This window comes from Lagopus leucura, unplaced genomic scaffold (assembly GCF_019238085.1).
Source record: "Lagopus leucura isolate 7727_CA_CO unplaced genomic scaffold, USGS_WTPT01 Super-Scaffold_100021, whole genome shotgun sequence".
NCBI lineage: Eukaryota > Metazoa > Chordata > Aves > Galliformes > Phasianidae > Lagopus > Lagopus leucura.
In genome coordinates, this window is record NW_024962274.1 from 4,448,726 (window position 1) to 4,475,596 (window position 26,871).

At 36.5% G+C, this 26,871-nt stretch overlaps 1 long non-coding RNA gene across 23 annotated transcripts in view; it reads right to left on the reverse strand.

Annotated features, from left to right (window-relative positions):
• The window catches only part of LOC122183951, a 479,215-nt gene that overhangs the window by 58,880 nt on the left and 393,464 nt on the right, over positions 1–26,871 (reverse strand). For 20 of the 23 annotated variants that reach the window (XR_006180447.1, XR_006180444.1, XR_006180448.1 and 17 more), the window contains 5 exons: positions 18,882–19,028; positions 18,285–18,464; positions 13,523–13,635; positions 10,595–10,712; positions 8,204–8,381 (listed from right to left, as the gene is read on the reverse strand). This is a non-coding gene — a long non-coding RNA (uncharacterized LOC122183951). Of the gene's footprint in view, positions 1–8,203; positions 8,382–10,594; positions 10,713–13,522; positions 13,636–13,696; positions 14,860–18,284; positions 18,465–18,881; positions 19,029–26,871 lie in introns of those variants that run through there. The other 3 variants (XR_006180445.1, XR_006180437.1, XR_006180453.1) reach the window with 3 other exon arrangements.

Consider the following 26,871-nt stretch of genomic DNA (forward strand, 5'->3'; position numbering starts at 1 on the left):
CAAAAGCAGTGACAAAATAATTCATTACTTCCATATCTTTGTTTATGTTACCTTTTCTTGGGGTTTACCTCTGTCCTATGGAATGGGTTATTGTATGGTGTGTACTTCACATAAGTGCTTACACTGGCAGCTAGTTATGAGCAGACATGTTGGAGCTGACTGCTAATGCTAATGAGGGCTGTCAGCGTTGCTCCCTTTCCAACCCCTGGTTGCCCAGGGAGCAGCATTCTGTACTTAACTGCCTCTCGTGCAGGCACATTGATTGAGGATGGCTCCAGAGATTCAGACATTCGAGAGACACTCTCCAGGCCTGATTGCAACATAGAGCCGTTAAACTACAAAATAATCCTCTACTTAATTTAAGCCTGCAAAACTGACTCAAGTCAAAGTGAGTTTGTCTTAAGAAGTTCTATGTGCACTGGGTGCCTGTGAAATACAGCTCCATTCTCTGTCTTACCAGTTCAACTCAACTGTGCTATTCTGGTGTAAAACATGGCAGAAAGAGGCAATGACCCACCACAACACTTAAGCACTTTTTGTTTGCAGTTTCTGCTCTGTACCATTAGAGTTTATGCTACACTTCTCCCTGGTCAGACTTACAGATATGCAGTTTCTCAGTTTGCCCCATCTTCATTTTAATGAATTTTGACACCACCTGTGACATTCATGTAAATTGACAGTGCATTTTTACATACAGTTGTAAAATCCAGCATGCTCTAGATGGTATAGAATCACAGAATCATAGAATCGCTCAGGTGGGAAAAGACCTTAAATATCATTGAGTCCAACCATGACCTAACCACACTACCCTAACAACTATCCACTAAATCATGTCCCTGAGCAGGGGCTCTGTTTTGGATACCATGGCTGCACCTTCTTTTAAGGAAAAAAACCAATCCATTCTAGGCAATTGTTACATTGCTTTGTAGTCTAAGAAATCACAGTTTGCTAATGTCATGTTACTCTAATGCTCTGAGACAAGTGCTGGCGCATTAGTTATGAAGATAAGAGTTTGTGGGCAAGCACTCATTAACTTTAACTAATCCTTTAACAAACTCACACACAGTTGAGAAGGGTTTAAGTTACGGCAGCCCTGAGGTTTATTGCACTGATACAGTGATCTTCCAGGGAAGATTTATTGTTTCCTTTTTTTGTTTTGTTTTGATTGAATGAAACTACGTGCTGCCTCCCTTGCTTTTAAAAGTCTCTGAGTATGTCTCTGAACTGAGCTACAGTTTATGAGAGACCTTTCTTTTATATGGAGTAAAAGCCAGATTTGCCTGAGAGTGATCTAAAATGCAGTCTCGCTACGCAGTACCAGCAGTAAAACGATGTGATTCTGCGGAGATACACAACTGTATTTTTTCTGAATAGGAGAGAGACTTCAAAGCACCAATGAAAGCCCCTAAAAGCTAAATTAAGTAGGTCTTTGTGCTGGGAAAACTATCAGTCCCTGAGGGAAACCAGAGGTGAGTTTTGCTTTCTGCAGAAGCCAGGAAATACAATAGGTTACAGGGAGTGAAGGTACTGCTGAAAGCTGGTATGAGTCACTCACCTCAAAAGTACAGGATTTCCCCTTCATTTCACAGCTTCCCCATAGCTTTGGAGAGCCGTTCTCATTGTTTGTCTAGGGAACACTTTTTTCTTCAGGTTCAGTGATCCCTTCTACCTTCCCATATGAGGTAGAAGAAGCTGCTAAATTTTTGTGTTCTTCATTGTATGTCTTGTACTTTTCAGAAGTCAATGGGTCAGGGGAAAGAGAGAGGAAGCAGCACAGTTTTTGGAGAGCTGCTAAGCAAATTCAGGTGAAAAGCTTAAATACACTTTAGGGACAGTGTGGGTTGAGCTAGAAGCTGGGACCTGCAAGATTTGCTGCAGCTCAGAAAGTTGTGGAGACTAAAACACTAATCAGAGAAGAAAAAGACATCTTGCAAAGACTGTCATAGCCAAATGTCATTGGTTTACACATCCTTTTAATTTCCATTTTCTGATAATTTTCCTTTTTTAAAGAATTTGAGACTTTAGTCTAAGCAGATCTGGTTTTGAGTTCTGCTTGAATCTGTCTCCCAGGGCTATAAAGGTCTGGCCAAGTACCTAGGATTACAAAGCAATTCCGAAGAACACTGTCCCTGGCAATGAAAGAATAGGAAAGCTGACTATGGCTCATAACATCAATAAGTTCAAAAAGTGCAAAAGTGAGAGGCCTGATGGAATACCATTTGGGCACAATACAGCTGAATACATTTCCAACTCTCCAGCAATTCACTTAATGTATCTTACAGTCTATGCCTTCACCTATACAATGGAGATGGTGGTGTATTCCTGCTTTCTTGACCTTGTTGCTACTAACATGAGTAAGACTGCAGCTCCCTGAAAGGAGGTTGTGGTGAGGTGGGGATTGGCCTCTTCTCCCAGGTAATAGTGACAGAATGAGAGGTGATTGCCTCAAGTGGTGCTGAGGGAGGTTCAGGCTGTATACTGGAAACAACAGCTCAGAAAGAGTGGTGAGGCACTGGCACAGGGAGATGGTGGAGTCACTCTCCCTGGCGGTGTTCAAGAAATGTGGAGCTGTGACACTGAGGGATATGACTAGTGGCAGTATTGGTGGTAGGTAAATGGTTGGACTAGATGATCTTAGAGATCTTTTTCAACCTTAATGATTCTATGGTTCTACAATTCAATTCAAAGCTATGGAGTTACCAGAAGTCATCTCCAAGGTGAAGTGAATTACCCAGCTTAATTTGCCCCTGCAGCAGGAGAAGAGCAGTTTCCAGCAAGAACACAAGAGCATTTAAGGAGATAATGCATCTTCCTGTCCTTCCTTATTTAGTCATGGATATACACTTAGCACTTTTGATTGCCATAAAAGTCTTGCTCTTCTTTCAGAAATAGGACAGCAATACTAGTTGGAACTGTGGGGCAGGAATAATGCTGGCAGGCTCAGAGGGAACAAACACAAGCACTGCAACATGCATACCATGCACAAAATGAGGCACCTTCAGAGAGCTGGCTGACAAAACAATAGCCAATCTATATAATAATACTTTTGTTAAACAAACTGCAGGATATATGGAGAAACATACCAAGTAAAACACGTAACAGCACAAATAAACAAGACTTCAACATTAATAAAGTACATAAAGAAGGATACTTCCAAGATTAGCAAAATATTTCTATGTTCAGTCCAATATTTACTGAGGATTCATTTGAGTGCTTAGGTTAGAAAACTAATCCTGACATGTCATTTGGATAAATACCATTCTCTTCATACTATATGTGACTGGAAAGTTTTATGTTTCCCTTAACAATCCTTCCTAAATCAGATAGATTGGAATTTAAAAGAAGTTAAAACATAGCTGATTCTTAGAGCAATTCTCATGGAAATGGACCCTTTACCATCTCACACAGTAATCCTTTTATAACACCAGAAAGTAGATCATGGTACAAATGGGTTGACATGCTTCACTGTAAGGAATCATTACTACAAATGTTCATTGGTAGGTAATGAGTCCACAGTCTGAAAAGCACGGGAAACCATTCCATCTTCCCCAAATCCCTGGTATAGCAATCCGCACAATTTTTATTAAAAATACCAATACTTAAAAAAATAAGAAATTAAAATAAATATAAAAGTAAAGTATTAAGAGCTCCCCTTTATTTTAAGGGATGGGTGAATGAATACAACATTTGGCTGACAAAGAGAAAAGGAAAAAAATGTCTATGGGAATAAACTAATTTATAATCTGCTTGATTTATAAAGAACAGAAGTAGAACATAATGTGGAAGTTGCAAAAGGACTGAAGAAAAACTAAATACCAACTTTACAGTTTGTAGAACAAAAAAGGAAAAGGAGAAAAAATGTTCTTGGTGAAGACTGCCCTGGACTAGCAAAGAGCTCCACTTACTGGCAGATGAGTTATTGCTTCCTACTTAATTAAGGAGCCAAAAGTAAGCAACGATAAGTCAATTACCTGGTCAATCAAGCCAGAACAAGAGAATTACATTGCTTAAAAATATGTAGTGATAACTTAGCTCCTTTCAGATATACTTCCTGGTTTGAAATGAAACTTCTACCACGGAGAAGTATACAACAAAAAATCTGAAGTGGCACTTTAGCTAAGTGGTAAAGCAGAGTGAAGAATGATGCAAAGCCCCCTGAAACCTCTTCCCTACCATCAGTAGTTTCTGGCTCAGTGCAGATACCAAGCTAGATTATGCATAATCTATGTTTTTTTGCATGTTGTAGTGCACAATGAATGCAAGATTTTTTTCCCAGATAGCGTAATGCTGCATAAAAACATGCTGCTTTTTCGTAAAATGTTTTGTAAGTTGCCTTTATGAGTATTCTCCCACATCTTTATCTTTCATCATAACATTATACTTGTCACCTCTGCCGCAAAGTTGAACAAGGATGGTGATTTTATCCAACACTTCTTCAGAAGCACCTCATCAGTGCTCACTCATCTGGATGAAATTACATTTCATGGCATTCTATGGGATATTTTGCATGCAATGAATGATCAAAAACAACTTTGCTTTGTGCCAGAAGTAAGTATAAAAGTATAGCATTCTGGGCATTAATTTCATTAAAAATTAAAATTGATTTTCTAACACCTGACATGATCTAGTGGAATAATAGTGATAACACTGCTAGAAAGGAGAAAGGAATGATAAACTTTTATGAGAAACAGCACAAGTATCAAAGTTGAATTTAAAAATATTTTAGAGGACATTAATTATAAACTACCTATCTACCATCAACTCAAATTACATGAAGTGCAAACATTACTAGCAGCAAAATTTGCTCAATTAATTTTGCCAAGATCATTATAAAAACACTGATTTTTCTGATTAGCTGCCTCAATTGGCTTGATGCTTTTGTAGCAAAGCTTTTCAATCAATCCAGGACAGATTATGGAACATTGCCAGCACTTCATCCCCTGTATTTACAGCCTGCTCTTTCACAGGAACTGCTGATAAATGGAGGTTATCTCTGTTGCTTAAGTTAATTTGCACAGCTCCGTAAGCAGACTGTCCTGAATGAGCCACTGCAGTAACAGCGCTCTCAGGCCCAGAAAGCATCTGATGTGGAAACTTCTTCACAGACAGTGTTCAGTGGTGTGGGTTTCACCATCAGTGAGGTGCTCTCCTTTAATCATGCTCTGACTGCTTTTATCCCAGAAGAGTTTAGAAAGTTCAGTTCATCCCCCTGCTGTGCTGGACTGTTCCTCTCTGCTCAGACTACTCGCACCTCAGCTAACTGCGTGCAGGTTCCCCTCACCATGACAGCCCGTCGTGTCTTTTACAGTCATTTGACTTTTCAAACACTGAGGAGTAATGTCAGTATACCTGAGATCAGAATCAAGCCCACAAAGGCCACATGGGAAAGCAATACTATCCCTTTGTCTGTCCGGTTTAATTAGTTCCTTGACAATGCTACTGCAAATGGAAACCTCTCCTTCTGGTGCACTGATTAGTGCTTAGCATAAAACGCTCATTTTTATAAAAAACAATCTTTGAGGAAACGTGCATAGAGGAATTAAGACTCTGAATTAACGTACCATGAAACTGCTGTATTACCCAGCAAAAGGTACGAGCTGGTTTAAGGAAGCACAAGTACAATAATTACACAGCTTTCACCACCCAACAGAAACCTGCTGGCAAGATAATATGCAGTAATAGGAGATAGATAAGCTTCCTTTATCTGCGGACAGAGAATTGAGAGACACGTTTAATTCTTTTTCCCTACCAAATATTACACAAATGGCCTCTAGAGGGATCCAGGTTATTGCTTTTGTGCTGAAATCTCTAACACATTTAATTCTTTTTTTTTTTTCTTTTTTCTATCTTTTTTTAACAAGTGAATAATTCATCTAGAAATAAGGATGCAAACATTTTTTATATTAATGGATGGTAGAAATATAGTGTTCATGACCCAGAAGAAACCTTTTGAAAATCCAGATATTGCAAAAACTGGAAGATGAGGTTCATACCCAGAAGTCCACTATCAAGCACTGAGCTCACATTGGATTGAACAAAACGAAGAAAACCACAGCCATGCCTAGACATTTAGCTGTCTGTCTGAAACACAGCTGAACTGGTCAGTGTGCACAATTAGGTTAGGGATGTGGTAAGAATTAGGCTCATGTTTCGGGGAATAAGGCTATATTTCCTGGTTCAGCTCCTAGAACACCCATGACAGAGTACCCTGCTTCTAAATTACTGTCTCTGGCTCATGCTTTATTTGCCTGTATTATTTCACCCTAGTCAAAATCTTTCCAGCTACGTTTTTAATAAAGCACAGATATATATCTGGGACTTCCAAGTTAAGTAAGGCGAAAGACTTTCATCTTGTGTCTATATTCTCTATATATACTATACGTTGTTTGACCAAACAATGGACAGGTAGCTTCAAAATTCAGCCTAAGCTGAATTTTCATGTACTTTTCACACAATCAAATGTAATTGTGACTGCAGACACTGCAACACACTAACTAAGGCAGTCCAAGCACAATTCAGTCCATTAAGTTTGAATTTTCACTGAATTGTATTTCTTCTGCCTGATTACTAATGTAACATCCCAATAGCACAAAAGCTATTAACACAAGAACAGCAGTTGCGTGGCATAGGCAACTGTCTGGGTACCAGAGGTGGCACTTCACAGAACACTGAACACAACACCAGACCCACAAAGGTATTTACTGCTTCTGATGTGCCTTGTTCCAAACCATAAAGTGCAAATAAATTATTTCCCCTGACAACAATTCTGCTGAGATAATTTGTTAGTATCTGGGAAAGGCTTAAGTGACAAGACAACAAAGAAGAAACTCTCAACAAATTAAGTTAGACCTTAGATATAAATGATATAAAGATATTGCCACAGGAAAAAAAAAAAAAAAACCACAGGAAAAAAACAAACTCTTAACACCAGTGAGCAGGGTAGCACAAAGAGGCAGCATTCTTTATAATGGTGCTGGATGCACAGGGCATCACTCCACCTAAGGTGCATACTTAGCCTTCAGACAGAAGCTATGCATAAATGCTGAAGTTACAAACATGCATTAGATCTCGGAGAACAATCACACTTAATCACATTGTTTCCAAGAAGTTCTTTGCATATTTCTCCACTCCACTGTGCTTGTCTGTTAGCTGTCATGAGTCTCCTGGTGGTGCTAAGGACCCCTTTTGATACTGGTTACAAACACTGGCTCTGAGGTTACAATAGAATCCTCCTGCAATAAAAGCCAATTAAAGCTTTTGCCTGTAACTCAAAAGAAACATTGTGCAGTTAAAGCCTCCTACTGCTGATTTTTGTTTTTAAATTCAGTTTGCGAAGAAAAAACGTTTAATTAAAAGTTCTACTATAAACCAGGCAAAGTTGCCTTATGCTTTATTGTGTGCTTTGTATAATACTAGGAAAGCAGCAGAATTAAGCATTTAAGCTTCCTCCTGAGGGTAAAATAATAAAACAAACAACTATAAATTGGAATCTAAACAAACATTTCCTATTCTACCATGCATGTGGGTAGCTGAATTAATTGATTACATCTTCTAACATTTAATAATCTAGACCATGGAATATCTCTTGAACCTACTTCAAAACTGTACTTAGTTTCCAATGAAAAATGACATGAACCATTTTCCTATGCATAGATTACATAATAGGACTCCTTACTAAAACAGGATCTTTTTTTTTTAATTTATGTCTAGCTGTTATATCCATATAAAATCTTCTCTCCCTTAACTTTTGGAAAAAAAAAAATCATAAAAACAAATATGTATTTCTTTCCTCTAGTTAGAAGTCACAGGATGTTTAAAAGACTGCAGCTATTTCCTTCTCCTTCTGGAATATGAGTTCTCTTTCTGCTACATATATATATATATATATGTAAAATATATACGTAAATATATATATATATATGTAAAAACATACGTAAAATAAAACTATATAGTCCTTGTAAAGGATTTTGATAAGCAAATTCTACCCTTTCGTGTGGATTTTTTCACATTATCTCAGTTGATTTCAGACTTTTTTATATGAATTTTTGTTTTCTACTCTAACTCTACCTGATTAAATTATCCAGTGAGACTCTTCTCATATGTTAGAGAATGGAAGGAACCCTCAGATATAAAAAAGGAGCATCGTGGCATTGTAACTAACAACATAACACAGACACACAGAATTACTTATACAGTGGTTTACCTTACAGTTGGACTTGGAAACTTCAGTCATGTTGGGTCTCTGCTGTGTTCAGTTCAGAGGTGCTGAAGCTCACTGAAACCCATTATACCTTATCAGCTGCAGCAGGCTGTATTTCAGACCCATGAATAGCCAAAGATGCAGGATTTCTCTCATTACACAGTAGCACAAATCATCCTGGCTGGAGGAAAGAGAGATTATCAGATCACTTGCTTAGGAAAAAACAATAATCCAAAAAGTAGAGACTGCTATCGCTGTGAATTTTCCAACCTGGAAAAACTTATCATGATAAAAGACCCAATGGAAAAATTATTGTGCTGCTACTGAAATGAAATTCAAATAACCATAACATCAAACAGCTAATGGACAAGTCAAGTCAAGGAATTTGCAGTGGAACAACAAAACTGCTATTCTCCAATCTCACAGCAGACCTAAGCCAATATTTAGTAGCACATCTTCTAATGACCATATTTTTTCACTAATGAAAACATAACTGCTTTAAAGGGCCAAGGTTGTTGGTACTGCTTGCACTGTGCATTGTTTTACGCATTTTGAGCACTTAAAAATGCTATACTGTCAGAACAAGAAACAAACATAATCTAACATACCTTAGAACTGACAGGCACAAGCATAATCATTCAGAGTAAAACTTCCTATCTTCCTGAAGGTTCTAAGCTTTTAGCTGGATGTTTTCATTCAATTTTACACTAGTTTACATAAGATGGCAAGAGTGTACAAACTGGTCATGAATTAATTAAATGTCACAGATAAGAACAGAATAATGTTTATTGAAAAAATGTGGTCATTTCACAGTACTTACCTTTTAAAGTGAAATCTAAATACTCAGAAATCATTTTGATCTCAATAACTGTTTTGCTAAACACAACCTTCCTGTCTTTTACTTAACTTCAAGAAGGAAAAGAATCACTATGACTAAGCCCTAAACGTCTTTCTTTTTCACTCAGCAACTGACAACACTTCACAAACAAATTGAATAACTTATGGCATTCTAGCTTTCACTAGGCTTTATCCATAGAGGTCTTCAGTAAAATTTTCTTAATACAATATTCCTTTCTGGAACTATTTACTACTTAAATATTTATCCATATCCAAATCACCTCTACTTCAGATTTTTGCTTTTCAAAATTGGAAATATCTTTTGGAAATACACTATTGGAACATTCATTTTGAGTCACTATTTGCTATGCACTGTTGGGTACCTTTCTCCAACCATCCCCAGTATTTACACTGAAAGAGAAAAATGTTTGTTATGGTGTTCTCTTACAGGGCAGTAGCACTTTTGCTATTTGAAGAGTACATGGCCTATGCTCTTAAAGATGCTCTGGGAAACTTCTACATCTTCTTTATACATGAATAATGTTAGCAGCTCTAGCTGCCATATAAAGTCTTTAGAAAGAAGATACTCATTTGCTGCAATATTACAGTATATCTCCTTTATGGTCTATTTTCTCCTATTTTGTGATGTCCATTTTATCTCCTTACCTGCCTTCTGTAACAGACTTTGTATCTTCAGATGAACCACGAGCAGACAAACAAAGGGCAAAAGGGTTCTAATTTTAAAAGGAAATCAAACCTGCACATGGTACACTTCCACAGGAGCCTAATCTTGGTTAACGATGGGTGCAAATAACTGATAGAAGACCTTTCCCATTTTCAGGAACCTTTTTCCTCAGATTTTTAACAGGATTCTGCCACAGAGTACAAAGATCCAAAGATCCACAGTTGAGAAAAAATTCTCCTTCCATTTTATAAAATTAATTTATTTCCATTATTTTGGACTCACCTGGCATTTTGACTACGAAGTTTCCTTTGCCACTTTTCATCATCAGAAACAATGAAGTCAAAATGTGACAGGTATTGCAGACAAGCAAATCACTTCCTTTAAATTTGATGTCAAGACTTAACAAATCCGTGGCATTTTTCCCATACTTACACATAGTTCACATTTACCAAACAAGGACTTGGGTTAAAGTTGGAAAAGTAGGAATTAATTTCTGGCATCAAACTGGAGTTCAATGTAAAATCAGGAATTGAAGTAATGCCTCTCATACATCCATGCAATTTGCCATTCTAATAGCTTTTATTCTCTTTTCATGATCCTGTGTGATTTCTTACATAATCCCATGATTACTCCATTATTAAGACTTTAATTGCACTACAATTTCCATTTCATCTGCTAACATTGTTTCATTAGGCTTATGATTCACAGGAAAACAAAAGAGCATCTTGGTAGAGAAATTCTCCATTTTTACAAGGTAGGAATGGGAAACTTCAGCTCTTCGGAGGTGTCCATGGAATTCTGCCAGGATCCAAGCAACCCCCTGGAAAACATCCTTGTTAACCGCAATAAGAATTGTGATCATATTGGCAGACCTGGCACTCTCCAGTTTGGATCTTGTGGCCTGGTTCCACAGTGGTCCAAGGTTTGACTGAGCCTTCCCTCTGCCATCATGCTTGAATCATCTCCCTTCAAAAGAGACTCTGGTACCTACTAATAAAAGCAGTCCAATTATTATTTTTTTTCCTCTAGAAAAGGAACACTAATTCTCTGTCTTCTAAATGGCTTTTTTCATAAAGTTTAGTAATTACTTGCATGAATACATGTGAGATGTTCTTTTTAAGCTAACTACTCAGTGGTTTCAAAAGCTACTAGAGGAATTTATATTGCAGGGACAAACACTCACCCATGTACTGAGGGACAAGAAATGAGTCTCATTAACATCAACACTAGTTAACTGCTTGTCTCAGAACAGAAAACTGCCAAATTTAATTGTTTAAATTTCAAGAGCTTGATTCAGATAAGCTATTTTCTGCAGCTACTAAATGACTGCAAAAGTATTTTTGCTGGTTTGCCAGCGAGACATTTCAATTTCCTGGAATAAGGGTGAACTGTAAAAAAAACAATAGACTTGCATCAAGTAACAGAGATCATGAAGCAGTTTATTTCTAATGATTAAGTCATAAAAAGTTCATGGGAGCATATTAAGCTTTCAAGCCAATCAAAATGCTTTCTTTGCCAATAGAAAGTACATGCTTAGAAATACTATGAGCAAAATAGATCTGTGACTACTGGCAAATAATGGGACTTCATTCTTCTTTCCATTCTGAAAACCACTAAATTTTAATGGCACGTCTGACTGATGTGCATCTTGATAATAAAACAAGACTGAGTAAGTTAACTTTGCTATATTAAACAAAAGTAAAAAAAAAAAACACATATATATGGTATAATTTCCTGTATGGTTTTTTTGACACGTTTCCTGGAATGATCAATTGCTTTTATTTCTATCTCTGTAAAGCACATGACATGCATATATGCATGCATATATGTACAATATATTCTGGACAGTTTTCCACCTAATTGCAAATACTTCATTCTTACCCTATACACAGAGAGTAAAGAGACATTTACCCTGCAAGTTTGAGTTTTCATATTACAAAGGAAAAGGTAGCTGTGAAATTTTGTATACTGAAGGCTATAGATCTGCAGCTCTGTTACATGATTGTTAATATTACTGCTCGTAAGATAGAATAAAAAGAGTTATTATCAAAACAAAATGTTTGTATTTGTGTGTTTTCAGCTCCTGAACAGATGAATACATCATCTGAGATTACTGCTTTAGGTCATTCTAATGATATCAATCAGTTCTTGTCAGGCAGCAAAATATTGAGAGAAAATAATGGACTAACATAAGCAGTGGGATTTGCTTTGATGAGTACATGGATATTTAATATGAAAGACTCAACGCTTCAAGTGTAAATGTAGCATAGACAAAAAAAAAAAAAAGACTTAAAATCTTATTCTTGAATTGCAGACCAAAGTATTCTGAACACTCTGGTTTCTAAATCTTACTTTAAACATTTAACTGAATCTAATTTTTTCTAAATGAGTACGTTCAATTTAAAGAGGATAGCTGCATTTCTCCTTTAGGTGGTACGACTTGCCTTCAAGAGATTTTTGCTTTTTTTATTTTATCTTCTAAAATTATACTGATTTAAATGCTTCCATGCTGAGTTTGAAACATTGTCCTGGAACGGAACTTAACCACCTGAACGATCTGTGAATGGTACTTAACAATTGCCTAGTTCCCTCTGCCTCAATAGTGTTGTTCACTGGGGCATACAAACACAAAAAATGCTAGAACATTCTTAATTAGCTCATCTGAAAGATCTGCCTCCTAAGCATATCTTCCAGTGCTCTGCTTATAATTGAGAAGTTGTCATCCTAAGGGAAAAAACTTAACTGTTTTCATGCTTCTGCTATGTCATCTTAAGATAATGAGTTTGCATTTGGATTTATTCATTAACACGTTATACATTCTTTGTATAAGAAGCTTGTCCAACACTCTGTTAGTGAGAATTTAATACAGCATGTTGAAATTTAATTTTAACTGCCTAAAAAGACTATGGTGATTACTTGGCTGAGTAACACATGCCCACACTATTGATGAATTTTGAATGCTACTCCCATTGGAAAATGGAAACTGGGCTATTTTAAGCAATCACACTGATTGCCTCTACTTACATCCTGAACACAATAGTGAAGCTTATAATTCTAAATTCTTTTCAGTATTAAGATTAATCACAATCCAAGGTTTAACTGCACTACTATTGAGAAGATCCATTCTTGCATTAAGAGAGACACTTTCACTTCTCAAAAAAAAGTCTCAAAACAGGGGAGTCATAATTTTTCAGTAAGTAAAATAACCTTTTAACACGTGTCTGATTGTAGCAACACTTTGAAAATTAGTCTGGTCAATGACCCCCTACATTTTCTGGATGCAGATATACCTTAAATCAATCTTACTCTCACAGGAAAATTTGTAACATTAAATATGGAAGTGTATATATCAGCTGCAGACAGTATGTAGGGTTGGTAAGCTACAGGTAAAAATATACTGCTGCACTGGAAATAGATGGTTTCCAGCACAGTAACATAGGGTGTTAGGAGAAGCCAGATAATTCTGTCTCATTTATGAATATGAATTTTGGCAAGGTCCAAACTTAATTACCATTATAGAGAGAACAGTCTCTATCAGGTTTAGAGAACTTGCTGAACTTGATTTGGGTTGTAGTAAATTACTGAATTCAAAAGAAACACAGGGTACTGCTATTTATTTTGGAAAATCTGTTTTGAGTTGTTTGTTTTACATTACTAGTGTATTTAAGAGGACTGAAAGATAAAATCAATCTTTACAGAACATCCAAACCACACATATATCAGCTATTTTCAGATACCACAAAGAAAACTCAGTACAAACACATCAGAAGTGAGAAAAAGAAACCAACCATGATACTTACCTTTTTGTCAGTTCACTTTCTCTTGAATGAAATGATTTTGCAGAATCAGAGAATTGTAGCAGCTGGAAGGGACCTCTGGAGAGTCAAGTCTGCAGTATGGGTGGACCACAGTACTGTGATGAAGGTAAAGACATAATTTTCAAGTACAAATATATCGTCTTTTTCATCTGTTACCTTACCACTGAAGTTGTAACTTCATTCTGGGACCCAGCCACAAATTCTGATCTGCTATTCTGGGAAAAGGAAGTACAAATTACCAACCATCTGTACCATACATGAAGATGAAATCATATGTAGCATGAACATCACAATTCCAATGTGGTATTCTTTCAATAAATATTATAGGATCCTTATCCAAGCCATTTATACAATAATTTATGATTGGGTCACATTCAGGCACTGAGGACAGCTGGATCATATTGTACACCATGTAATAATAGCACACTCAAACAGCTGAGAGTAAATGCAAGCATATTACTGAGTTTTTCCACTGCTAATTCAACTGCTAGAGCATGCCGCCTCTGAGTGTTTCATGTTGGAACATCAAACAAAAGTAACATCATCCCACATTTATTTTCCCATGAAGTTCCTAATGCTGAGGCCAGGTGGAGTTCCTCCAGCTTGTTAGCGTGTGGCTTGTCTAGTAGGACTGAGGTTAAGGGTTATGTATCCCTAGGATATGTTCAGCAGTAAACACAGTTCTTAAAGTCTTTTCAAATTAATCTTAAGGTAAAACTTCTGTTCTTGGTTTTTATTGTATCACTGTGTTATTGTAAACAAATTTTTGGCATTAGTAGTTGACATACTATCTATATTTGGCAAATCTCAGTTCAAGTAGTGCCTACACCAAGATTTCAATCAATGCTGCTAAGTGGCTGGATAAGCTGGCTTTCCTTCTTGACTATGCACTGTTTGAAATTCCATTCAAATGGATCCAAACCCACAGGACACTGAATAAGGACTTTCCACACCACTGCACGCATACCCTCGGATGTGAGTTCGGGCAGTCACTGCTGTCAGCCCCCACAGGGATGATGCTTACAAATACTGAAGATTTAAATCCAGTCTTAAAATAAACTGTTTGCTGCTTACTCAGAACAGAGCTTGGGTGTTCTGTAGTTCATGGGATTATGCCTATAATACAAGGGCTGCTCCGAAAGTAATGCCTCCTATTTTATTATGTTGGCCCATGACATCAGGAGCAGATTCTGGTGGGATGGCAGTAGAAATTGTTCTTTTCCCCCAGTATTCCAACACATGTTATTTCTGTGTGACAGACGGCAGCAGAGTGCTAGTCTGACAAAATGGTATCTGACATTGAAGTGTTTATGAAGCAAAGGTGTCTCTCCGAATCCCTCTGTGTGGAAAAAATAGCACCCATTGACATTCATCAATGCTTGGTGAACAATTATTGAGACTAAATGGTTGATGTCAGCACAGTAAGGGGGTGCATTTCAGTAGTGGTGACAGTGGCATGAAATAAAAGCCATGATCCAGACAGCCATGCACAGCTGTCACACCAAGAAATGAAGTGTTTCAATCAGTTCCTCCACATGAATTGGCTAATGCTGGTGAAGGCACTGAAAAATTTTGTTCAGTAGCTGAGAATTTCCTCTATCAAATAGTGTTGTAGTGCTCTTTGTCTCTATTGTAGTTTCAATGGAAATAAATAGGTACATTACTTTTGGACAGGCCTACGTAGACACATTTTACTATTCCAATTCAGGTTCAACTGGGTTACTAAATAAGATCTAGCAAACTTTTAAAGATAGATGAAATCACACTATCATATGTCCAGTCATTTACCTTTTGCATATTTACTTCATGAAGAATCAACACTACTTTGCCTGGTTTTAGACAGTCAGAGTGAAACTAACTTACTGGTACATCTGCAATTGATAAAATCATGTCTCACAAAGAACCTCTCAGATATCCAAGCAAATTTTGCCAAAACCTGGTATTGCATCTGGAATGAAAATTGATTTATATTCAATTATGCATTATCAGTCCCTACACTGTTTTATATTCTGCTAAAAATAGAAAGTTGCATAATTTTCAGAATCAAAGCCAACCTATTCTTTGCTTTTTCTTCCTCCTTCCCTCCCCTTCCCCCTTGTATCTTTCTAAAAATTCTGAGTACTCATTTTTAAATAGATAGATTATTTCTTTGCTTATCAATGCTTTCATTTGATAAGCATAGCTTTCAGCATGCTGCTGAACACAAGTACTTTTCTTAGTTGGGGGGAAAGGACATTTTTCTTCCTGTTTTGGGTTTGACATACATATAATTACAGCTCACTCCATCTCATCTCTAATTAGTTCCCCTATTAATATTTCACATGAATTGCTTTTATTGTGCTACTCTTTTAACAGTCAATAGTCTTATCTTGTTGATAAGGTATCTTCCCCAAACAGTATTCCTGTATGTATGAGAGTATTTTTGAAAGATTTTCATAAATATTACAAATATTTAGCTTTATATTTTTCCTCATATTTGGACTGGCAAGAATGCTAGCTATTGAAGCCTTGAAGCCTAACACGATTTTATCACGGACTTCAGACTTCCTAGCCATTTCTTAAATTACTCCGTTCTTTTTTCAGGAAAAATTTGTAAGTATTTCAGTTGTGGGTTGAAATTCATCCCATCAGACTTCACCTATTTAAACGTGAAGGATAAGATTTACTCTTGGTCATCTGAAGACATTCCTCTTATGAAAGACAATGGTATAAAGCAGCCTACAGAAGTGCCCATGTGTCTCCACTCTCAAAGACTAGAATAGTTAACAAAGCAATATTTTCAGAAGGTGATTCTTCTTGTTTAAGATTTAGATGTCTACTAGACATTAGATATGGGATGAGACCAAACACTTATCTCTTTTCCAGCTAGTGCCAGTCTGGGGCTTCAGGTATCAGAGATTTAGCTTGCCAATGATTCCCAATGCAGATGAGAAATTCAGAGGTGCTCCAAAGAAATGGACTGTTTTCTCTGGATCCACATCATGTGAAATATTGCAAACCTACAAAAGTTACATATTGTCCATTGAAGGCTCTGAAGCATCTCCAATCTTTGGTAGCCACCCAAAATGTACAGCTCATTTGATGCTATGATACCATCCCTTAATAACACAGTTAAAAGATGAGGTTGGTTTCACCCAAACGTTTTTTGTACAATTTCTACGTATCTTATATTTCCCATCATATTTTTACATCATTTTTACTTCTCTTCACCTTCTCAATACGAGGATTTAATAAAGTTCTAAGGGAGGCTGGCCACTACAGTATTTCCAAGCAGTATATTTCATTCCACAGATACAGTAAACAAATAAATAAATAAATATAAATGAGGGTCTGAAGTTGATTGTATCTGAAATATGTTGTTATGGTTAGGGTGTTTTTCTTTCCCAAGCAACCTGGACTTTGTTATACACAGGTCAAGCTGTAAATCAGAAGGTATTGGATATTTCTAAAGCTATAGAAGACATAAAATTAAATGGTTTCATCTGAAAGAATCATAGGCAGAGAGAAATTAAGGATGGAAGGCTTATTAAACTGTCTAGTTCAATCTCTGCTAGCATGGGATTATTCCGCGGAATATATTTTACTGCATGTTACCCGCAATTGTTTCCATATGTGATTCTGCTCTGGAAAGAGCTTATAAAAGCAATCTGCTACAGTGCTTCTCTGACTGAATCACTGACTTCTTCTCTAGTTTCATAGAGCTTAAAGAAATATTATTTCCCTTCAGTTGGAAACATCCACTCTCAATCACACACACTATCACTTATAATATATATTCTGTTTGACATCCTTGCCTTTATTTGCATTGTGTAACTCCACATTATGCCTCAGTGCACTCCTATTGCCTTAGGCATACTGTGATGCAGGAAAGAGGATTGAGGTAACAGCAGACGTAAATGCTTTATCAGAGATAAAGCCATACAGGCCATACAGATTTCTTTGTACTGCATATGTCTGCACTGAGACTTACAATGTTAATACCGTATCTTCTTTCCACAGCTGCTCCTCTCCTACTTTTCGAGATGAGATTCTGAATCCTGACGTAATGAATCCTTCATTAATCTCCATTTCCTTCTGATATCAGTACTGAACTTATTCAGGTATTACAACCACTCTCTCCACGAGGCTCATTTTTTAGCTTCAGGTGAAGGAATGGGTCAGTTACCTGTACCACATAGCTGCTGAGAATATTATTCTGCCTCTTTCTTTTTTTTTTTTTTTTTTTTTTAATTACTCACTGTATTCTTGCTCTTTAAGAGCTTTACAGCTATTACTACTCTTTTCTGTGTGTGCTGAATCCCAAACAAACTCAATGGCATCAAGCTACTTTTTAATTGCTCATAACCACAGGATAGTGTTATATTCTCATCACTGCCAGAACATGTCATCAGCTCTGTCTTCACAACTCCAACACAAATCATGCCTTTTTTTTTTTTTTTTTTCCCCTCAGTCACTGCCATTATCAATGCTCTTTGCATGACCCTATGCTATTTCAACACTGCAGCACGCAGGCAAGCACAAGGCATACTACAGGCATCTTTGGGAAACCTGCCTTGCCCTCAGCTTGAAGCCTCACAGACAGCCTGTCAGGCACTTTTGTGCTGTCATATACTTCCAAATGTACAGATACAGAGATCTGCCTGTCCTGAGACTGCACTAAGCTGTGCCTACAGATGTACTTGCTGGCTCTCTACTGTATGATCAGTCAGGCTTAAAAACACAGCATAGATTTAACATTCATTACCTATAGATTCTGTCACTGAAGAGTCATGCCTCTTCAGTTCACTGAAGTCGTCTTTCAATCACAGAGGCATCCATGGGGACAGAGTACTTAGAGAAATCTTGCTTCTCACTTTCTCACTGCATGTTCTAGGCTAAAGCTTGCCTTGCCTGCTGTAGGTTCCTCTGCCTCTTCTTTCATATCCTACAAGAGCAAAAACATACTTTGTCAGTCCTTACTCATGCTGCAGGCTGTACAGCAGCTGGAGGCTTCCAGGTGTGTTACAGAGAGAGAGGGCAGTGCTGACTGCAGTGGTTAAAGCATTAAGCAGACACCCTGGGAACCTCCCCTGTATTTTTACTCTGTCACAGTCTTGCTGAAGGACTGTGGCCAACTCCTGGAGCCTCCTTCTGCTTCGAGTTTCCCAAATTTTTATATGTAGATGGTACTGTATTCATTTATAAAATGCTTTCATGTCTACTGAAGAAAAATAAACTGCAAGAGAAGAGCTATTATTGTTTGACTCACGCAGCTTTTGCTATTTTCTAATCATAGTCAACAATAGTGTTATATAGCTACAGCATCAGTAAGCTCACCTATACACAGAAAATACACAGGTACCTGAGAAAGGAGGTTCCTGCTAATAATGGGATTGAAGGGCACAGAGCCTTTGGCATCTGCATCAGAACTGTAGTGGGTTTGCCACTACGGCATCTTCGCAACTTTCACCTTTCCAATCTCTTTCCAGTTCAAATTTTTATTTTTGTACTGTTTGGAAAAAAAAAAAAAAAAAAGAAAAGAAAAAAAAAAAAAAAGGAGAGAAAATAGAAGTTAAATAATTTTCATGTCATACCATCTGTGATTTCTGTTTCTGATTCAGCTACACTAATAAACTTTTCCCGCTGTGCCACCCAAAAGAACTGGAAAAGGTCCATTCTAGTTGTTTTCCCTAGGCTATGCTGAGTGAATGCTCAATTCCCTGAGGATGAAGTGTATCGATGTAAATTTACTGTGATAGAGTCACACTGCTGCTGATTGTTGCAGAACTACCACTGAGTAGTAAATGCTTCACTGCTCTGTTACCCGAGGGGCTGAGCATTAACTACACTATTGAACAGCAAATGCTTATCATCCCCTATAATTCTAACTATATAAATCATTGCAGAGACAGTGTGCCTGCAGGGAACTCACACGGTCTATAAAAATGTAAAAATCTGAACTATATTTAGCTGATAGAGTAATACTTAAAAAAAAAAAAAAAAAAGTATTCAAAAATAATCTTAGATATTAGCACATCTTCATTTCAATCTACTGAGGCTTTTTTTGGAGTATAATCTTGTCTGTAAACATTTTCATCTTTAACTACACGTTTTTAAAAAAATAGGGTTAAGAAATAAAAACTGTTACTCCCATCTTTGCCTACTCTCTCTTCTCCAAGATTTCACACATCACAGACAATGATATCCTTTAAACTCATTCTTAGAGCCCCGTATTTTTTCTTCATTGAGGAAAACTATATCTGCTTTGCTTAGAAAACACTAACAGAGGGTTTAATCATGGTTGTAAAACATGCATCCATGAAAAGGAGAAGATGCAATTCCCTTCTGTTCAAAGACATAGATCTTCTAATAAAGTATTTATGCAAGGATTGCTGTTCTGACAGATGAAAGGCGTGTTACGATGTTCTTCCAAGGAACCTCAATGTGACTGAGGACATAGACATAAACTTTCATTCCAGAAAAAACAAACACACAAGTGGGTCCGTTATCATCAGTGAATTACTCATACTTGTAAAGTTAGATTTGCAGCATCAAAGGACTTCATAATAGAGCTGGTGGTGCATATTCCTTAATGCATACATCAAATAACTTCTGTTCCTCCTTTTGGCCTCAGTCATACAATAACTTCTGGATAGGCCTCACTAGCCATGCTGAAATTATCACAAACTGCTTACGCTATTACTGCAGAGCTGAGGCTTTCAATACTATTCACCACTAGAAAACCAAAACATCCCCAAATGCCCATCTGCATAAAAATAAAACACATGAACATTTAATACTCAAATGAAATTACACAAAAACAGAACAAAACCAGATGAGAAAACCTTCAGGGGAGAACTTGCATTGGACTTGCTGAGTGTTCCATCCAGCATTCAGAGCACTGATGAAAGAGATGGCTCAGAGCAGAGCCGGAAAATGATCAGAAGCAATCAATATTTCAAAGGGGTCACAACCAAAATCAAGTAAGAATACTAAAGCCTTCATGTTATTAATCCACGGATAGCTTAAGTTTTTCTATCCTTTTCCTTCAGGAAGATGTTCTAATGCAACAAAGATTTTGATTTTTAAAGATTATGTCATAATTTATTAATGTTTAGCATATACTTTTTTTGCCTGCACATAGAATATGTTTGTAAATAACTAACATGACTATACCATAATCTGTAAGACTGAACTCATCAAAAGCAATGGAAGATTTTAAACAGAAATACAATTAAGCAATGTAAATATGTTTGAAGCATTAAAGGAAAACGTGAGGTATTAGTTAAAAACTGATTCAGATGAAGCTAGTTTTCCCAGGAAAGAAAGACAGAAAGATGGAAAGGAAGGAAGGAAGGGAAGAAGCGAGGAAGGAAGGCATATATAAAATTACTTCTTAAAAAAAGGAAGCAAGTAGTGCCAACTATTTGCATGATTAGGGTATCTCATTATCAAAATGGAGATAAAAGTCTTTCTGTAGATATCCTTAATGTGGCTTGAAGGTGTTTCTTTGACTTCCCTTTAGATGAAAAGTAGTTTATGGTAGATAACTACAAACAAAATGCAGGAAACTCAAAGAAAACAAACAGAATGCTAGTATTATAAGAGTAACTCTTTGTGTTTTATATACTCATCAAAATGTGAATTCAAGCAAAAAAGCAGAATATAATATAACAGTGAAAAATCTGTAATTTGGGATTAATTTCAGACCATTAATGCAATACAGCAATGGTTTAATACGCTGGCAAAACCAACACTTACAGGTAATCTTCCAAAACATATACCAGCTGCAGGTTTCCAGATGAATTTGAGATGGTAGTCCCACAGGACTACTCAAGTGAAAATGAGCTCATGCTTCAGTATTTTCAGATTAGCTCCATATGCTGTACTAGCACATTTACAGTATTAGTAGCCCGCAGTAAATTTCTTAGAGCATTATTGAATTTCGTTTCCAATGCCCATAGCCAGCAAAACTCTGTCATGTTACTTTGGAGACCACTCTGCAACCAGCATCATCCCTATACAATATTATTCTGATTCTAAATGAAAGCATCACCCTCATCAGAATAAACAATGTACACCCGCAAATTCAGGTGGCTGGAAAAAATCTAAGATGATTGAATTTATTGATTACAAAATTTTTTTTTGTTGCTACCAGTTATTTGGTGCAAATTGCTGCAGTGCCACCAACTGAATAAGAGGGGTGACATTTCACACCAACGAGGACCTACTGGACAGCCTATGGCATTAAGATGCATGTGAATAATGGCATGAGCACAGCTCAATTGCTGGTAATCTTCACATGCTCTGGCATGCCATGTGAAGCATGCAAGTCCTACACATTATAATGAGACCTTTTAGTTTACTTTGCTCCTAAAAATTTTTAGTTTCCCTCCCCTTGATAACAAATACCTAAGTGAAGAAAATCAGACATTGTAAAAATCAATCTCAATCACATTATATTCAAGACCCACTATTACACTCCATGCTTGTTACATTTGAGCTAAAAAGAATATTAGAAATCTCATTATTTTGTTGCTGGCTTTTCTACTTAATTATTACCACAACAGGCAGGTAATCATTATGCTGATTACTAAAGACTGAGATGTAAATAGCTCATGTGGAGGTTAATAATCAGATAATAACAGTAAGCACTGGTTCTGTATAATTATATCAAATGACATGATTTATCCTAGGGCAAATTTTCCTTCAAAGTGAAACATTTCAAGATATTACAATCTTCTCAAAGAACTCTACACTTTGAAAGATCATCATATATGGAGGTCACTTAAACTACAAAATTTTTGCCATTTGTGAAATTTAAATGGAAAGGGAACATTTTATTCTAAAATAATAATTTTCTATTTGTCATTAATGTTGGATATGTTTAATTAAATTCTCTTTTTCAACAGTCCACACATCACAGAAACACCAAATGGTTGAGATTGGTAGGAGTCTCTGAAAGTCATCCTGTTCAACAAGACACATTTACTGATTGTCTTCAGAACCCTATTGATCATAATATCCCTATGGGAGAACTGCTAATGTGGCCAATGAGAAATCCAAGAATTTTAAAAAATAATGTAACATTCATAATGCAGAGACCTTCTTGTATCGAGAAATCATTAGAAACTGGGATTACAAACTTTCTTCCTTCTTCTACTGTACATTTTTCACTGTTATCCCTATTTTATTAATGCCAGTCTGATTGAAAAGGGCAAAGGGAAAAGCAAGCATTCTGCAGAGTAATTAGGAATAGGGTTGGACAGGGCTTTTTTAAAATGTCACTGCTTGTAAGAAGCTTGTGACAGCTCAGCATTATGTGATGCTGGCTTTTACAAGGTATTGTTAAATATACACTGATTTCTCTCATATTTTTAGCTTGCTGTTTTAATCATCTGTACATCCAGTTCTTTTCAATTGCTGTTACAATTCACTGACATGTTTACTAGCCACTGGAGCAATGCTGTCCCAAATCATGACAAAGTAGGAACATTATGGCTGTCAAATGAAGCTACTGATGTCTGACAGGACAGGTTATGGCTTTACCAAAAAAAACTCCAGAGCCTTCTGTGTGAGATCTGACTCACTGCAAGAACTCAGCACGATGGGGTTTGCAGAGTGTGCATGTGCTGCTAGAGCACTTTTCAGTTTATTTGCACAAATACACTGACTGCATCATCCCTTTGTCAAGACTCAGTTTCCCCACTTACAACTGCCATCAGAGACATTACATTTAATGTGAACCTGACCATAGCATTAAACTGACTGGTAGGATTATTCTAGTTTTCATGTCAGAAATGAATACTGAACAAATTCAGAGAGACATAAAATATAATAAAAGTTACATTGATTTTGATATATTCAGTTTAAAAACTTCACGAAGGATCTAGATCACAGCTTTTTTTTTTTTAAGGCTGTTTCCTCTATACACATTTTTTAGCAGTTAAGATTATAAATGTCATAACAATTAAGAATTAATACAAACAATTATATGAAGTTTCATTAATTTATTCCTCACTGTGAAGATTCAAAAGAAAATACTTTCATATTATTGTTATTGTTTTAAAACTAAAATATAAGTATTCTGCACAGAAAACAGCAGACAATCATCTTCTGTTGGCTGAGGTGACCGTTTCTCCAGAGTGGAGTAAGAAGCAACCATAAAGGAAAGCTTTCAACCTGACTGCTTTCATAGCAGTTCCTCATATATTTTGTGTTCATGTGTGTGGCAAGTGCTTGTTTCGTTGCTGTTGTTGTTGTTGTTGTTTTAATCTGAAGTATTTACTAAAGTTTTTGAAAAGGGGGCTTACAGCCAGGAAATTTGGCAATGTGACTTCAGCAGCTTTATCTCTGTGGCTGGGAAATTCAGAAAATGAGATGACTCCATCAGTAGGCTCTGAAAATGTTCTCGAGCTTTCAGTTCCCATGCTCTCTTAACATTCACCATCTCCACTACTGATAGAAGCAATGATCTAATTGTAAATCTGTATCAGTTGCATATTGATCCTTGGGAGCTCTGATTGTTATTTGTCCAAAATAATGGAGATGAGTAGCTGATTCTAAAGACAACTCTAAACTTCCCCATCTAACAATATAGATCTCAGATTAATGAGCTCTTAAAGTAATTGGGTCAGCCATAAATAGAGTTGTTTGCGAAGACATGAATACATTAATCTGTAAAGGCTATATTGTTAGTATCACAGAAAAGTATTGTATTATTTATATGCAGTTTTGAGGATTGATTGGTTGCAGCCAGATTGCATCTATTTCTTTCAAATATACTCAAAAGAAAGAGTGCTCAGGAGGTTTTTTCCACTTAGTCCACAACACAGATGTAATTCTTATGTTCAAAGCAGAAAAGTAGTCACACGATTGGCATTAGTATCTTTAAAGGGACTTGGGATAGAATGAATCTCCTATGAAGAGCTGAAAGAAACAGTATTGATTTCTGGATGTTTACTTCAGGAAAGAAGAAATAAATGACTTTCCTGGTGTTGGAGGTCCAAGGCATTGTAACAGAGAAGAAAAAAAATACAGGATCTGTTGTTCAGTATCTGTCTGATAAAGGGTAAACTGTTTTCTACATATTGGGTTACAACTTACAGATATGCAGAGACCTCTGCATTGTATCCCCATTACATTATAGAGCCCTTTTTTCCTCAGCCTCTAGAGAAACTCTTTTTATATCACATAGAGAAATGAATGATTTATTTCAGAACTTCTCTTCTGCCATGTCTGACTGAATCTAATATCCCAACGGTCTTTGGGAAGTATGAACCATAATAAACCTGAAAGGAAGGATTTTACAACCTTCCTTGCCGGAACTTGTCATGGGAACATAAGTAGCAGCAGCTTTGTAACACTGTGAATTGAAAATGCTCAATCTCTGTTGGTTTAGCTCTGTACATGTCCTCCAGTCTGACTGTCTTGTCTCTTTCTGAGCTCCTCCATCAAGCCATTACAGAATGAGAATTGAAAGTGGTTTTCTAAGTCATTAAATCAGAAGTGAACTGCGCTCTATTGTGCTGTCTTCAGCAGATTTCTGAAAGATTTAAATTCCATTGTTACAGTCCTTATTTACTCTATGAAAACAAAAACCCTCAGCATAAGATGCAATAAAACAGGAGAACCAATTCCACAAACCTTAATTTAAATCAAGCCCTGTTCTCTCCTAACAAAAAAGAATAATTTTCATTAAATTTTCTCATTGAAAGTTTCCAGTTTTGAGTTGGGATGATCACAGGGGAAACAGTACTGCACAAAAAGAGTATCCAATGAAAAAGAAATGAGGTACGAAAAAGGCCAGATGTAGAAAATGCCCAAGGAAAGAACTGATAGCTAAATCTGAGAAAACAACCCATTAAGAATAATTATTTTCACTATTTATAAGCTATACATGAATGTCTGGGAAAGTCTCAGATGTAATTCTTATTTAAAATGCATATGAGCAAACTTCTACAAAACCCCTATACATCATGGATTGGAAGGGAATTTTCAGCACAAACCTTTAAGTGAGGCAGCTGGATCAATGAACTGCTTCAGTAAGACTACAGAGCGTATAAGAATAAAAAAAAATTCAAACAATAAATTTTAAAGTTCCATTTAAGAATACTTGCATATTCAATATTGTTTGGAGTATTTTAAATGGATTTCATAAAAGAAAGTATTAAACTTATATTCAAACCCACAAAATTCAGCCAAAAGGATAATGCAACTAAAAGGAAGTAAATGCTTTTAGTCAGATAGTCTAACTTCTGGAAAATGAAATTGTGAGTTCTTCAAACATTATGAGTTATCTTACAACAACAGAGCAAAATACATAAATAAATAATAAATAAATCCAAAGCACTCTGGAAATTCATTTCGGCAAAGTCAATTCTGTTCTACTACACTTTGCAGACAGCACTTATGCCCAGTTTGGGCCAAACCTTTCAGGCTGTGATTAGCAGATTCCAAATACAACAATTAGTAGCAGCGAATGTTACAATTCTGCTATGGATACAGTCACAAAATACATCTTCCTGAGCAACACATACCACTATAGCAAACTCAGGAAGGGTCAATAAGCTGTGAGTTAATAACAAGATTAACCAACACAGAGCTGAGAAAGGACTGAGCCAAGATGGAATTCACCAATTACTTTTTTTCTGCTGCATCTCAAATCTTCTCACCAGTTATAAACTCTTCCCTCTCCCCTTCCCCCCCAAAAAAGCAAACAAAGAAAAAAAAAAAAAAGAAAAAAAAAAAAAAGGAAAGAAAGGAAACAGAAAAAAAACCTGCTCATGTTGAGATCTCACATCATTTGTGAAATGAAATTGGAAACAGCAGTATTACAAAGGCAAAATTTCGGTTTTAAGATTCTGCAGTTACATTTGACTGCTAGACTTGCACACATTCTTAAGCAGATACCCAAACACTATCAGTTATTTTTGTTTTCTCTCTTGATCTTGTTATTTGCTTAACAGAATTGCACTAGAAAAGTAAGTACTGTAGGATACAACCATAAGCTGAAGCATCAATATCAATATTCATAAATTGTTGATTATAATAGAGTTCTGGAAAAGAATGATCCCGAAATAATTTCATTAATGGAAATTATCTGCTGGCTTTCCCTGGGGTACAAGCACTGTCAGCATTCCTGCATCTCAGAGACTGAGACCCTATTTTCATTAAGAAACAATCATACCAAACATCTTTAAACACTTTCTCCAAGTTCACACTGACAGCTTCATAAGGTCACTGTTCTCTGTTTTTTCTTCCCTGGAAATTTAAGCACAGAGGTCCCCCTTTCAGAGCACAAGTGATGTGAAAAGAACTGCAGCAGCAGCTGCGAACTCCATGGAAAAATG